This window comes from Corvus kubaryi, unplaced genomic scaffold (assembly GCF_017639235.1).
Source record: "Corvus kubaryi isolate FWS band 111438036 unplaced genomic scaffold, C.kubaryi_AGA036_p1.0 136, whole genome shotgun sequence".
Taxonomy (NCBI): domain Eukaryota; kingdom Metazoa; phylum Chordata; class Aves; order Passeriformes; family Corvidae; genus Corvus; species Corvus kubaryi.
In genome coordinates, this window is record NW_024580670.1 from 759,004 (window position 1) to 765,118 (window position 6,115).

Genomic DNA, 6,115 nt, shown 5'->3' on the forward strand with positions numbered 1-6,115 from the left:
GAAGGAAAGGGAAGGAAAGGGAAGGAAAGGGAAGGAAAGGGAAGGAAAGGGAAGGAAAGGAAAGGAAAGGAAAGGAAAGGAAAGGAAAGGAAAGGAAAGGAAAGGAAAGGAAAGGAAAGGAAAGGAAAGGAAAGGAAAGGAAGGCTGGCACTAGTTGGCTGTGCCCGCGGTGTGTGCGTCCATCCATCACAGCCTGACATACACACACATTCACAACATGGCTTTGGAATGTAGGTCTTGGCCACAGATGAAGCAGATTTATGGCTCTGAGCTCCACAGCAGCATGTGGAGGTAAATCTGGGCAAAGGAATTTCTCATACCTGTCATTGTAAAGATTTCACACAGCACAGCAGAATTATTTGCCTCTGTAATCACATCAACAAGAGAGGAAACAGTGTTACGTAAGGGCCGTGGAGGGGTTTGCATCTGAGAACGAGATAATGCAGATCCAGGTCCCTGTCACTGGACGTGGGCACAGCACACACAGATTCAGTTGCCTCCTTCCCCAGAGGGCAACAAGAGCTCATTAGCCCAGGAGACACAGCTGGGAGCAAGGGACGAGGGAATGCCCGAAGGAAAGGTGTTCCACAGCCCCAGACACAGGGAAGTGGAGTTTGCCATTTCTAGGCAGGAACATTTATTTTTTAGAGGTGATAAAGTAGTGAAATAAGTAACTTTGCTAACCTTAGCACTACAGCCTGACCATTATGCTAATTCCTTTAGAGAATGAATCTTCTGCCTTTCAATGAATTCTGGTCTTTGGGGTTGAATTAGGGAACAAATAAGTGGTGATTAAATTAAGGATAGTCCTATGTCACTAAATAGAATAAAGTGGGACCAGGGGACCCACTGAAGCAGCCCACACATGCTCTGTAAGGAATATTCTTCCCTGCCAGGGAAGTAACAATATAGTTCTGTAAACAGCGGGGAAGAAAAGTTGGGAATGTCACAGCTGAAGGGATTCTTGGACAGGAATTGGTGCTGTAGTGCACATGAAAGGGGGAGAGAGAAACCCAAGTGTGCAGTCCCAATCTGAAGGTACAAACTCTGGCTCCCTGGGTCAGTCCTGCTCGTAACAGGGGTCTCCGTGTACAGAGGGACCTTGGGGCTTTGGGCAATCCAGCCGAAACTGGCAAATCAGCTGAAAAATTCCTGCTGGGAGAAGGGCTGAGGAGCTGCAGAGATGGCACAGCCACTCGCACAGGGCAGGCCTGGTGTGCCTGGGGGATCGCATCCTCAGAGGTCTGGAGCGAAGGGGGGATGCCAGTACCAGTGAAAGTCTGGGGACATCGGGGCTGGGGACAGGGGGCCTTTCCCACAGAGGGAAGGCAGAGCTTTACTCGAGCCCTCGAGGGCTGGGGAACGGGTCACTGACCTCCCTCATATTTGTAATTGCTGCATTATGAGGAGTAAAGGGCTGTGCAGCCTGAGGGACAAAAAAAAGGCAAGCAAACAAACTTGAGTGTAAGTTAGAGCTACCCAGGGATTTCTCTAACTCATTTCTGGCCCCAGTTAGGGTTTTATGTGTCTCTTTCCTCCAAGCAGTCAATAAAAACAGCCCTTGCTATGGAAACTGCCTCCTTCATCATTCAGAGAGACCCAGCACCCCTTCGAAGGATGCTCGTGCCAGTTAGCACCGAAACTTGTACACACAAAGCACTTCAGAGGAGCTGCTCGGTCACAGAGCATTTGCCATTAACATCTTTATTTTTAACCACTCAGAATGGGTGTGAGAGCCGATCCCAGCTCCTGATGGGATAATGGATATCCTGCAGGGATGATGCGTGGTGGGAGGGAAGGTCCCATCCCAGCCTCGGTGCACACTCAGAGCTCGTCCATGAGTACTCCTGTCGGAAATCCCAGCCCAGCCCCATCCTGAATCTACAGACAAAACTGCCTTTTTTAATGTTCCCTGCAGCCCGTGCATACCATATTTGCAAAGCAGAGCTTGGAGTGCCTGCATAACTCATTGCTGTGGAAAGAGTCATCAGGATGATGTATTGAAACCCAGCCATCTCCATTACGGTATGCCATGTATGTTTTTAGAAGCTATTTTTAATATTAATAGTACTCTGTAATGCTGATAAAGTAGAAAGCACTTATAATTTGTTGCACTCCCAACCTCTTTCTAAGCCCACATTAGTTCACTTTCCACTTGACTGAAGGACAATTTTTTAAAGATATGATGGTTTGGAATTTGTTAATAGTGTATTAAGGGAAAAAAACCTTTGTTATTTAATGAGTACATCGCTCTGAAGTGTTCTATAAAGGCTGTTGTGCTTCCTTTCCACCACTGATTTACGTCTCGATATTTTATGGCAGCGTTCCCAGTGCTCACTGCCACAGCAACACTCCCCGTATCTCTCAGGCTTCTTGCTCTTGATCAAGGGTGGGATGAGGTTTGGTGACGTGGAACAGGGAGCTCTGGCTGCTCCATGTCCCAGAAAGAGTCTACACACATGGATGAATGTCAAGGTGAGGAGTTTAATCCTGCTGTGGGAGCTTCAGGAAAGAGCACTTTGCAGGACACTGAACTTTACCCATATGGCACAGACTGCTCTTAACCATGGGGTTCGAAAGCCTTGCACTTTCAAGAAAGTGAGATTCTGATGGTATCCTTTGGCTTTCTCCTTTGAACAGGCATCTCCCTCTCTCCAAGAATGGGACCTCCTGGCAATTTCCCTCTTTCCTGGTTGTGAAGCCAGGCCCTGCAGGAGCCCAGTGGAGCTCTGTGCCTGCTCCCGTCCCCCTGTGCTGTCCTTCAGGGCCCTGCTGTGTGCCTCATACTTCACCCAGCCCGCTCTCTGCCCCATCCCTGCAGGCTCTGGAACTCCTGAGCACTGAGAACTCACAGGTGCTCTTCTACCAGGGGTTACCAAGGAGCTGGAGCAGCAGGGACATTCCATAGAATCACTGGACGCTAGAAAGGTTTGTGTTGGAAGGGACCTTAAAGCCCATCTCCTTCCATCCTCTGCGATGGGCAGGGACACCTTCCACTGGAGCAGGTTGCTCAGAGCTCCCTCCAGCCTGGCTTGAACACTTCCAGGGATGGAAACAGCTTGGTGTGAGAATGATGCTCCCCGGAGGGAGCGGGTCCAGCTCTGTCCCTGGGTCCCTGCCTGAGCCCTGTGCTGTCCCCTCAGGCTGCTTCAGCATGGCCCGGGGGCTGAGGCTGCTCAGCTGCAGCCAGGTGAGGGTGAAGGTTGGGCTGATGGCAAAGTTCATCCCCAAGGATGTGGCACCTGTCAGCAGCGGCCACCAGGACCCGGTCAAACCCCGGCTGATCCCTGCTCTGCCAGAACCACACTGTGCAGGACAGCTTGGACAAAGACTAGGGCATAAACAGAGTTGATCAAAATTATTAATGGTGTTTTTCTAACCTTTTTAATGAGGAGACACTCACTTCCAACAGCACTGCCAGTGTTGGCATCCTTGAATTTTTTTCTTTCCAAAGAGGTTTAATTGAGCTAGGTATAAATAGCATATCAGTAAACAAGACCTTTTGGCTCTGTGAATCATGTCTAAAATATTTGAAGCCCTCCACAGCCTCTCTAATGGTGAAGAATGTGCTCATTAGGCTGGTCCAGATGCATTCTGCAACCCAGTGAGGACCTCACTCTGCAGCAGATAAATCACAGCAGTGTTAATGTTCCTGTTTGCAGCCACGGAGCGCCCAAAGCTCTGGCACCCGCTCCAAGGACCTTGGCACGTGTGGCTCTTAGGCCTTCCCAGATTTTCAGAGTTTCACCCCAAAATAGATTGGACACAAGAATTGCAGAACCCGAGTTTATTTCATTCCATTGACTTCACCCCCTGCCCCAGAGAATTCCAGAATGACTCTAAAAATCCCATAAACAATCCTGTACTGAAAACAAAATGGACACTGGAAAAAAAGAGCAACTTTTGTTCTGAGTTTACTTTCTTGGGAATTTCTCAGCTAAGCGTTTACATGACAAACATCTCTAGTTAATCTTGCTTTGGTGATGTAAGTGAATGGTCCCATCGTCCCCAGAAATGCATTTTATTTTCCTTCAGTAATCTCCATGGCATTAATTACGTCTGGTTCAGGGTATGTGGAAGTGTTTGCTGCATCGGAAACTTTATTTTTAAAGTCACACTAGACCTAAAAACATGTATACACATGGATTCACACCTACCCCCACCCAAATAACTGCCACAATTATAGAACGGATTGTAAAGCTGGAGCCCAGAAGCAGAGACCAAATGCCTCTGAGGTGAAGGGTGTAGAGAATTGTTTTGACCTGAATAATAAAACTGAAATGCCCAGCTCTAAAAATATCCAAGAATATACTTAGGTCCCAGATTCTTCAAATTGCCTTAAAATGCAAATATGGGGATGGGAACTTTTCTTATCTTGCCTGATGCCTCTTGGAAATAGAATTTGTTGCATTTATAGCTTGCTTTTATCTGGGTGTTTCAAAGGCCTCTGCTGATATTAATTAAAACTTGGATGTGGGGCTGTGTAAGGTTTAGAACTCTTGATCAAGGTAAGGAAAACAACTTCATAAAAAAAAAAAAAAAAGAAAAAAAGAAGCCTCCAAGGCTGACAGCAGGCAGGAGAGCAGAGCCAGGTCACCTGCCCAACCAGCTGTGGGTAATTCCTTCACCCACCATGGCAGCAGGATGCCCAGTCCCTCTCTGAAGGGAACAGGGGCTGTGGGAAGGCAAACCCAAGCACTGTGCTCGGTGTGGGCTCTGATGATGCTCCACAAGCTTCACTGGCTGCTGCTGCTTTTGGGTCTCCCGAGAGTAACACACAGAACAGCAACAGTAAATGCATTTTATAAAGCTTCCCTCTCTGTTTCAGGGCAATTGCATTATTACATCTCGTAGTTTATCACTTCTGCTGGGGATTTAATAGAATAAAACTGAACTCATGCATGTCATGGGCTGTGGCCCAGCTGCCCTTCTGGGTCAGGCGTTTGGGGGGTGATTTTGCCGTGGGCATTTCCATCCTTGTGCCTCTCCCCATCGTGGGGAAGTAAATACACTCTGACTGTGAGGGGTGGGGAAGGTCTGCAGGGTCAGGGCTGGACATTGAAGAACCCCAGCACAGCTGAGTGAGAGAGGAAATCTCAGGCCATAAATATTTCCATTATTTTCAAGCCATCTGTATCTGTTCTATCCCAAACCCACGAGCAGAGTCCTTGCTGTGTGCAGGAGATGCGCCCCGAGCTCTCACGGGTGTGAAATGTTCTGAGCTCAGCCCGGTGCTGCTCACCCCTGGCACATCCCGCTGCTCTCAGCCATCCCCCTTTCCTCCTGTCAGCAATTAGAGCCCATAAACATCTCAAGCATAAGGAATGGATTTATTATGGTTATCTTAATGCTAAGTAAACTCAGAGATAAGAAACACGAAGATGGTCCATAATCTTAAACTGCTTATTAAATTATTATCTTTTAAGTATTTTACAGGCTGAGAAGAACAGCAGCAGCTTCCGAAATTGAATCCCTCGAAGAACAGCCTGGTATAGTGGAAGGTGTCCCTGCCCATGGCAGGGGGCTGGAACTGGATGGTCTTTAAAGTCCCTTCCAACCCAAACCATTCCAGGATTCCATGAGTCTATGAAAGAATGATTTAATGGTTGGACTCAATGGTCCTAGAGGTCTTTTCCAACCCAAATGATTCTGTGATTCAGTGAAAGAAAGCCAAGCACAGGCTGCACTCAGAACCACATGAAAAGGTCACACGGGAGCTAAGGCTTGTTTGTTCATAAATCCCAGGTTATATTTGCAGCCAGGAATACCCAGGCTCAGATTGTCCTTCAGGAAAAGCAGAAAGATTAAAAAAACCCTTCTTGACCATGTCACATTCCCCTGGTGTTTAATTGCTGGTGACAATGTCCCTAATGTGCCCAAGCCCAGCCCTCAGGCTGCAGTGTGATGCTGAGCTCTGCAGGAGGGCTGGTGGCCCTCAGTTTATGTACAGAAAGGTGAATTCTTATGGATTACAGCATTTCAGAGGGCGTGGAACAGGGCAGGTATTATTTTGTTACTGTGGTGGTCTTTGAGTGCCTTTAATTGGACAGGATTAAATGACATCATCAAGCGCCACTTCAAAAACACATAAAGAACGTTCCTTAGTTCTCTTGCC